This window comes from Seriola lalandi, unplaced genomic scaffold (genome assembly GCF_002814215.2).
Source record: "Seriola lalandi dorsalis isolate HSWRI2012SDOR001 ecotype SW California unplaced genomic scaffold, Sedor1 jcf7180002054026, whole genome shotgun sequence".
In the NCBI taxonomy this organism is placed as follows: Eukaryota; Metazoa; Chordata; class Actinopteri; order Carangiformes; family Carangidae; genus Seriola; species Seriola lalandi.
The window spans coordinates 8,709-18,817 of record NW_019524579.1 but is presented as its reverse complement, the minus strand read 5'-3'; the positions used below and the strand labels follow the sequence as shown (position 1 = coordinate 18,817).

Sequence of the window (10,109 nt, the reverse complement as noted above, 5' to 3'; positions counted from 1 at the left end):
CCCCCCCCCCCCCCCCCGACCTCTTCATCTGGACCCAGTTACACAGAGACCCATCAGACTGTCTCAGTAAAATACAGACTGACTCACTTTAAAACAAACATCAGACACCTCACCTCCAGACTGACTCAGGTTTAAGATAATGTTACCATGGTAACAATCAATGACACCTGCACTGACCAGTAGCACCTGACAAAAACAAACGGCTCATAGTTTGCGGTTTTCTAAGATGTTATGGAGAGAGCAAAGAGAGAGTTTTTATTAACTAAATCAGATTTTAATTTTTGTTGTTTCACTCGTCTGTATTTTCAAAGTAAAACGTCCTGCAACTCTTGAATTCTTCCTAAACACAAACATTCTGTTGAAGGTAAACTGAGCTCAGAGGTTGGATGTGGTTCCTCGGTCGGCCATTTTTTTTTTTTTTTATTTGGAAAGTCTTGCACCACAGTCCGACTTAAGATAGTGAAGAATAAAGTGCTTTGTGTAACAGATGAATTCAGACTCAGTCTGTCTGAAGTCTGTTTGTTAGATGTAAGACTCAGTCACAGTCTGTCTCTGTGAAACCAGCTCCTGATGTTGTGACCTTGAACACACCGTCAGACTAGCAGCAAACAATTAACTGTGACGTTTCGGTCCGAGACCTTTTGCCTGATGAAGGTCTAGGACCAAAACGTCTCTTTAGTCTTGTGAAGAAGAATATCCTGCAAACTGCTATGGCTCAGCATCCCAATTTATTAATCATCCTAACATCTGCAGCTCTCTCCACCTTCATCAGAGGCGTTTTAAACAGCTATTACAATGACGATAATGCTCCACCCACCCTGTCCATCCCTGGACACAATGATCTATCACTGATTGTGAAAACATCAGTTTACTTTAGTACAATTACTCTAATGTGAAGTCCTGTTTCACTTTGAGCTTCATTTACTGGGACCAGAGTCTTAACGAGGCTCTGACGCTGATCAGTCAATATTAGAGTAGAATGACTCACAATCAATAAGATATTAAACACAAACAATTATTTCTGTCTATAAAATGTAAAATTATATTCTACAACAGTTAGTTCAGACCGAGTAATCTGATTGGACGAGAGTCATCCCATCAGTGCTGATATAGAGAACAACAGCACTGGGACTTTTCCCTCCACGTATCACTCCTCCTCACAGCTGTTCTATCAACCGTTAATCAGCGTCACATTAACGTCGTTATCGATCTCAGACTGTAACAAACAAAGATGAAAATATTTCAGAAATAAGGTTTGAATGAAACGACGTCGTCAGGAGAGGATGAAGGAAGAAGGTGGATCCTTCAGGAACACCTGAGGGAACGAGGAGACGAGGCAGCAGCTAGTGTCATTGTGCAGGTCAGGAACATGTTTATGTGTTGCTTAGCAACAGTCCAGTACCTGTCCAGTTGAGGAACTATTTGTGTTGAAGACAAAATAAATGATGAAATAAACAAACAAATCATAATCTGTTGTTGCTTATGTAACTATCATGGTGTTTGTAGAACTGACCGAATCACAGCTTAAATAACGATGAGAATGAATGAAGCTCAGAGAAGCTGGTTTTAATTTTGTTAAATTACGTGTCTCGTCTTATTTTGTATTTTCACTTCACTGTAACTTAGATGTCTTTGGACACTGAGTGGACTGAGCATCAGGACGACCAGGACAAATCACTGTCCTCTCTCTGGTCCCAGTGTTTAAGTCCAGGACTAAAGGTCTGTCTTTCCATCGAGGTTCACTCCAGATTTACCTCAGTTTCAATGTCTTTGTCTCCTCTGACGAGGCTCGTTTCCACTGTTACTCCAGTTGTTCCTCCATCTCTACCACCTGGGGGAAGCAACTGATATCTACCAGGGAAAACAAAAACACGACCCTCTTCCTGTTTTGGTTGCGCAGTAACAGACACACTTCCTTTGAGCCGTAAATCAAACCTTCATTTTACTGTGAAATTTTGTGTCAGAAAGAAATGTTTAGTGAAAGTGAGGCTGATGGGGAACCAACCTAAACACTGATGTCATTATTCTACAGCCGTCACACTGTGTCATTAACATTTACTTCATAATGACAAGTTCAAGAAAAACAGTGTATGGCCACTTTAAAGTAATATAGACGTCAACATGGGAAACATTCAGCTCAGAAACAGCTGATATTTCTAACTGTCACACCAAAATAACACCCGGTCTGATTTTTCTTAAATATACATTTTTAAACTGATTCATTATTTAGGTAAATTTACTGTCACTGTTTAATAAATTATGAGGAACGTGTGATCACATGACGAGGTTTTGAAAAACAAAGTTTAGGTCTTGACTCTGCTCACACCTGAGATCTGTACAAACTCTTCCACTAATCTTTACTATCAACCAACTGCATGGGAATAAACACCATAAACAACAACAACAACAACAACAACAACAACAACAACAAAACAGTCAGTTTACAAATAACATCTACATATACGTAATATAAACATGAAAAGCTAACTGGCTGAAACGAGAGTCTTATGTTTTTTCTTTCTTTGTTTGAAAAATGACTCAAACTACTAATCAATTATCCAAATAGTTCAACTAATCAACTGTTTCAGGACTTGAAAACAAAATAATTTATTACTGCAAAGTAAAAGTTTCACAGTGAGGGAGGAGGTAAAGTTCTTTGTTTGAGATGTGAGGTTTGGTGCATGAAGTTCAGTTATCATCTGACAGAGTCCTGACACTGTTGTACCTGTGTAACCACCACCGCTGCAGCGAGCCCCGGTGGAGCTGCAGCGAGCCCCGGTGGAGCAGCAGCGAGCCCCGGTGGAGCTGCAGCGAGCCCCGGTGGAGCAGCAGCGAGCCCCGGTGGAGCAGCAGCGAGCCCCGGTGGAGCAGCAGCGAGCCCCGGTGGAGCTGCAGCGAGCCCCGGTGGAGCTGCAGCGAGCCCCGGTGGAGCAGCAGCGAGCCCCGGTGGAGCTGCAGCGGCCTCCCCGCTCACACACACTGAAAAGTTTGCAGCAGTCTGGCTGGATCAGCGCTGAACGTCCGAGCACCAGTCTGCACTTTAACACAAAGAGGCCGGAGAGGCTGAGCAGCGGTCCGCATCCTGCTGACCCACCGCCCGGCTCTCTCCCAGCGGCTGTGCGGGGGCAGGAAAGTTGTTCCCGCGGCGGTTACCTGTGTCTTCAAACACTCAGGTATCCTGTTCAAGTCGCCACGCAGCCGCTGCACTTACTGACTCAAAGAATCTGGCGGTGATTTTTTCATCGGGATGTTTCTGTCCGTTTCTCCCTCCCACAGCCTCCAGTTCACAAGCACCGACTTTTAGTTTCACCGATTCTAGCGCTCAGAGAGCAAAGACCCGGTGACAGAGGCGGGAGAAGTGTTTAAAGCAGCTTTTCAGGCGTACAAAGACAGGGCAAGCTGCCATGTCTAGCTAGCTAGCAGAGCTAGCCAGTGGCCATCTTGTTTATCACACTAACGTCGTTCGCAGCCTGCTAAGCTAACTAGCGGGGCTAGCTGATGTTAGCACGGGCAGAAAGTGAGAGTGAGGCGGGGAGAGAGGTGGCAGCGGGGGGAGCACGCTGGCTGGGCGCAGCGGGGAGCGGCTGACAGCGGCCCCGACACAAAAGAAACCAAGTGTGTCAATCGGTGAAATCCGTGCGACGGCCGACGATGACACTCGCGGGCATTATCTGTCAGAGAGCCGTGCAGCCCGTTAAACAAGCAGGAAACCGAGCGGAGCGGCAGCGAGCTGCAAGGACGAGAAAAGGAGCACTCCGGAGCGGAGCAGGCGGGTAATAACATCGGGCACAGCGGTACGTTACCTGCGGGTGGTCCGGTTCATGGCAGGCTGTCCGCTTCGGTTCGGTCCGCTGTCCGTCACTTGTAGCTAACTCTGCTGGACCCGCCACGTCCACCTCGGCAGAACAACCCGCCGCCTCTCCTCCTCTCCTCCCCTCTATCACTGACTAATTCCGCTCCCTCCTTCCTCTCTCGCTTCTTTCCCCCCTTCGGTACTCCTCCTTCCTTCCTTCCCTTCCCTTCCTCCCTTCCTTCCTTCCCTTCCTGCCTGCCTGCCCGCTGCTCGCTCATGCACATACCCGTTCAGGCGGGTATGTAGGTAACCACAGTAACGGCAGGAGGTGGGTACAGTGATCAGCGTCGCGCGCAGAGCGGGTACGCGCTCGCTACATTGTTACAGAATCATCATAGTCACCTGGATCTCTGTCTCTGTCTCTCTCTCTCTCAGCTCCACGCGCCCCGCTGCGCCGGGTCACCGCGTTCAAGTGGCAATTTAGTGACGTCACTCCGGGACAATTACAGGACATCAGCGGCTCCTGAAAAGTCTTAAAAGGCAGTGATTTCAGCTCCGTCAAAATAAAAGCCTTAGAAGGTATTACAGTTTTTCTTAATTACTAAAACACTAAATTCCATCCTCTGAAACAAACAGTCAGTGGCCTGAACACTTCTACAGAGTCAGTCACTATTGGCCAAACCATGAACTATTTCCACCTGGTCAGACAAGTTTCAGATCTCATTTCACCTTTTCACAAAACTCTAAACACATTTTCACTCTCTGAAACGCACTGATGTGTAAAGGTGCACGCAGGTAGTTAAACACAGTTACAGCTCAGACATGAGTTTAGACACAACTCAAAACTATTCACACTTTTTTGCTAATTATGTGATGAAACCCACATATATATATATATATACACACACACATATACATACACATATATATATATATACACACACACACACACACACATACACACATATACATACATATATATATATATATATACACACACACACATATACACATATACATACACATATATATATATATATATATATATATATATACGTATGACATTACAGTACAATACAAAGGCCTAATGAATCACTTAGTTACATTTAGTGTGATGTGCTTTACATTTGTCTTTGTCCTTTTTTGCCTTTTGTCATTCTGAAGTTGTAAACCGTCTGAATCCAGGCCATCAATACTTCATAGGTAATTATGGAAGAGGATTAGGGCCACATGTAATTTTCTTTGTTTTTTTCTGACTTTAACTCAATTTTTTTTCTAAGAATTGTTTTTTTTATTATACACTTTAAACTCAGAATTCTGAGAAAAAAAAAACATCTCTTGCCTGTTGTAAACATCAATTTTCACAAGAATTTAAATGAATAATTTATGTTTTCATTTGTTAATCCGTCAGTTTTCTGTCATTTTATAACTTTACACGTTATGAGAAAATGGGCCCCTGGGCAAAGACAAGAGAAAGGTCCCGACCCTCCTACGAGTTTTGTTGTCATTTTGTCTCTGTGGTTACGTTGCTAAACGTTAACAGTCACATCACAGACACTGTGGTTCAATATAGGACATGTAGTTAATTTTCTAATTCCACCACAAAAATGTTCTGTACATTAGTTTATATTTAATGTGACAGCTCCGAATTTCTGCTCCTTTAAACATGAATAGTTTCTACAGCGAACACCAACTGTTTACACTGAATTCGTCTGTTACTGTAGCAACTGCTCACTATAACAAGAACAAGAACTACCACTGCTGCTGTTATAGAGTTTGTGATGAAAGTTACAACAATAAAATGTTTAACAGGGAATCATTAATGTACTCCCACCATAAGAGGATGCAATAACAACAATAACTCATTATTTATAGCTTTAGCTGCTGTGGGCCTGTAAAGCTCATTGAGATGCTACATGTGAGTTTGGACTGTGACCATCAGTCATGATGCTCAGCATCATACAGCAAACATAGATTAACACCAGACTTAATCTGATAAGCAGCTGTGACCACTCCCACATTTCCAACTTTACTGTCATGTGACACATTTAACTTCAGCAGCTACTTAATCAAGATTTCACAGAAGTACCAACATTTAGGAAAAAGACACATACATATATATATATATTTTTTTTAATTTAAAAATGAAAGGGTAAAGGTAGTTAGTTGAGTGAATAAGAGCCGTCAGACCCGGCTGGGTAGTTGTGAACATTTATTGGTTTTATTTGAATTTCAACACTAAAAAGGACCCGCTCTCATTGAGTTAAACAGGTAATAAAAATAAAAAACACACCATCACCATCGCCTTCATCGTCCTGGCAGACAGTTGGAACTTGGCGTAAATGACATTCAAATGGTGCAGCTGTGATCAACACGGGGCACAAGGTAAAAGAGCCAAACACATCAGTGAAGATTCACCATTTCACCGGTTCAAGTTGTAAAAAGTTGGCAATGATTCACTCAAAACTGACACTGGTCACAAAAAGGTCAAAGTTCATATCAATTTCAAGTCAATTTTAACATTGACTTACGATGGAAATTAGCTTTTTCCATTTCCTGACTACAGGTTGAAATGTCTTTTTGAATTTTATTGTTAAATAGGAAATTCTTTTAGATTTGGTTTTATTAGAGTGTTGAATTATAAAAAGGGAACATATTATCAAAAGTATTGCATAAAATCCAAACACTGAGATAAACTCTTTCAGTTCATTGAGATTATACAGGGAGTAAAAACAGATTGAAAACAACATTAACAATAATAAAAAAAGCTCCAGGATTTGAACATGACGTTTCCCTGTGTCATTATTACAAACATACAGCCTGCTTTAAAGTAAAACCATTTATATTGAAAATAATAAAAACACTAAAACATCCCTTTCATCCCCTCATTCTCACATTTGCATCAAACAATAAGAGGAGCTCGGATCGTTCCCTGAGGAACCCCAGCGTGACATTTCACAAACTCCAGCTATTCTTTTACAAAGGGACTATAAAGGGTTCTTTAAGGAACCCAGTAGGATCATGTTATTTAAAGAGACACGTCTCTCTGGGCTCCCAGTGAAAATAAATTTTTACTGCAGAGTCGAATCCCTTCTTTTGCTCATTTTGCTTGTTCACAGCCTGAACTTTAATCAAAGAGGCTGAACTGAAACAAAATGGTTTTCTTTCCACGTGGGAACCACAACCACTTGAAAATGTCCAACAATAAAACAGAAGTCTCAGGAGTCGTGATGTGCTCTGTGATATGTACACATGAACGGCCTCTGAATGCGTCTCAGTAAATGATCCAATGTTTGACGTGTAACAGCTACAGGCTCTTTTCTTTGAACGTCCTCCTTTTTAAACAATGTTTGAAGAGAAATGAATCTGATTGAAATTATTTTATAAGTCACAAAATAAAATAAGTACTTCACAACCAGAAATCACAAGTTAAAAAAAAAAAAAAAAAATCAAATAAATAGAAATTGAAGATAATTTCTGGTAATTATCAGATACTAAAAAAACATCTTGTTGTGCGTGATTATCGTATTTATGGGGTGAACGTCCTGTAATTCTGGGAAGGGTTATTTACAAGATTTTTCTGTACTTCTTTACTGTATCACATCATAATGACTCCGTTTCTAAATTCTGAAAGAAAATCATTTTAGAAAACTAACGATATGTTTTATGTAATCCTGAAGATAAGACTTGGTGTTTCATAAATATAAGATATCTCATAATTTCAGATTTTTCACAAAATGAGGAGCAGTTCTCTTGTAATTTGGTTGGAACAATTAATGGAAATATAATCAAAATTGCAATATGTCCAAGTGCAAATATCCAAATCACAGGAGCTGTGATTTTTCTGATGAAGGTAAAATGTGTCACATTGTTGTGCGTTCTTAGCATTAGCATTGATATCACCATCAGTGTTGTGGTGCTACAGAGGCGCTCTGGCCTACAAATCATTCTCCAGACGTAGAGGAACATGACCAACAAAAATCACATCATTTTTATATTTTCAGTGAAATGGAAAAAACGAAAAAACAACCAAAAAAATTATGTTTTTTGCTTATATTTTAGCCTTACTTGCAATAATGAGGTGCTACATTTTAATTAAGAAAAAACATCTTTTGTCTGCGTCTCATATTTATAATAATATGATATTAATGTAATTAATATAATAACAAGAAAAAAAATCGTCTCATTTTGAAAAAACTCAAAATTACAAGAACTCTGATCATTAAAAAATGTTAAGAGCTTGTTATGGAGATCATTTGACAAACATATAATATTTATAATATTTGAACTTCAGGAAATCAAACTTGTCCTGCCAACAACACAAAGAAAAATAAACTGTCTCCACACTTTAATTATCTTCACTTCATAAAATCTAATTTCCCTTCGTGTTTTCAACCAGATACATTTCTCTCTTTTATGGCTTTGTAAACAAGGACAGGAGGAGCAATGATTGGTTAATAGGTCACATGATGCTGTTGCTGTCAGAGGAAAACCTCACCATTTCCTCTGTCTCTAATCTTCACCTTTCTACTCTATTTTCTTCTTTCATGTTTTAGTTCAGTAAACAATTAAAGTTAATATTGGAGATACAAGGTTTTCCTCTGGCAGCAGCAGCTGTATGTATTTTATCATCACAGTGCAGAGAAGCAGCTGCTATCCAGTAAAAACCACATAACTGTATGTCGGACCAAAGCATCAAACATCAGGACACATCTGGAACTGGTTGATAATTCTTTTCTCATATGAAAGCTGTTGTGTGTATTTTATGTTGCTTGTGTTTTTTTCTTTCTATTCTTTTAATATTATATTTTATCTTTTTAACTTTGGTTATAGCTCCATGTTTGAGCTCATCATTAGTCTTTAGTTCTTTTACCAAGTGCCATGCAAAACCTATTTATCATTACTGTGTGATATTATTTTTGGAAAGTTGCCAATCAAAATAAACAAACAATGTTTGACAAAAACTTTGAAACATCTACAATAGTTATTTCAAACAGGTAATACACCGCATTACAAAACTGAGATTAATTATTAGGATTCATAAAACAAAAATACTGACGGTGAGTCAAAACTTAAAATGACCAAGTAAGTAAATTAAAATAAGAGTGGAATCTGATCATTTTGACCATGTGTATTTTTATTTTTATGATTCCTAATTTTTGTCTTTTGTCTTGGCATAAAAAAGCTTCCATATATCAGGGCGTCTTTAAGCCTGGTGAACATTAATGTGAAAACAGTTAAAACATATTTTTGTTCAACCTGAGAAGATGTGTGTTTTCAGTCATGTGGTTCTTACGCAACAGCTTCAGGCTCCATTTTAAAAATCTGAGACGCATTCAAAGTGAAAAAATAAAATAAACATGTTACTGTAGTCAAATATCAACGCTGTACATCTGCTGAGGTAATGAGGTCTGTGTGGAAAGAGGAAAAACAATAAAACACTTGAAATGTTTCACAAAGAAAAATGAGGTATCTGAACCCGCGTGGAGGCTGAAAGTGCAACGATGAGATCAGACGAAGATGCTCGGGGTTTGCAGAAAAGCAGTTGGGTAATTCAGATATTAGCAAAGCTGCAAAGCTTCAGTTACTTAAGCAGTGTTCAGAGGCAGAGACAGGAAATTAAACAGTAAAGTATTAATTATATTTTCAAATTAAAGTACGATTTTACCCGAGACTAGCTGGGTTCAGGATCCACCAAAATCAAACGCACCTTAAGGTTTTAATTTTCGATGGTGGTCTGATTGTTTTTTTTGCGAATGAACGTTCACCAGCAGCTGTGAACAGGCTCTTTTCAACAGTTCTTCAGCAGATCAAACTCGGCCGCTCGGCAGAGTTCAAGCTTCATATTGCTTCAAATGTTTGTTCGAACGAGTTAAAAACAGAATCACTAGAAAAAGTCTCAGTTTGCAACATTTACAAAGCTTAAAAAAATGTTGGAAACAGCTGATTGTTCGTGCTGAAGCATCACAGAGCAGAAAAAACATCAATACATGAAGATTACCAGGATAAATCACTGATAGATTCATATTCATATCCGTCATCCCTCCACGTCTTCCTGCTGTATGAATGGTACAAAGACAGTGTTGAAACAAACAGAGGAAAGTGTAGGAATGATTCAAATAAAACTGTCACCAGAGAAGTGTGAGTCTGAACAGAGTCTGAACAGAGTCTGAACGCAGTCTGAACAGAGTCTGAACAGAGTCTGAACGCAGTCGGAACGCAGTCTGAACAGAGTCTGAACAGAGTCTGAACGCAGTCTGAACGCAGTCTGAACAGAGTCTGAACGCAGTCTGAACGCAGTCTGAACAGAGTCTGA

At 39.8% G+C, this 10,109-nt stretch overlaps 1 protein-coding gene and 1 long non-coding RNA gene across 2 annotated transcripts in view; both read right to left on the bottom strand.

The window, feature by feature from the left end:
* LOC111652534 (uncharacterized) overlaps nucleotides 1-4,061 on the bottom strand; it is a 10,355-nt gene extending 6,294 nt beyond the window's left edge. Inside the window, exon 1 of the mRNA XM_023402816.2 lies at nucleotides 3,804-4,061. The gene's annotated coding sequence lies outside the window, so the exon portion shown is untranslated. The remainder of the gene's footprint in view (nucleotides 1-3,803) is intronic.
* A 1,931-nt stretch (nucleotides 4,062-5,992) lies between these two features.
* On the bottom strand, nucleotides 5,993-10,103 carry LOC111652532 (uncharacterized). The gene is made up of 2 exons (XR_002760603.2): nucleotides 8,616-10,103; nucleotides 5,993-8,581 (listed from the first exon to the last, which is right to left on the bottom strand). It is a non-coding gene; the product is annotated as an uncharacterized LOC111652532 (long non-coding RNA).
* Nucleotides 10,104-10,109: the final 6 nt, after the last annotated feature.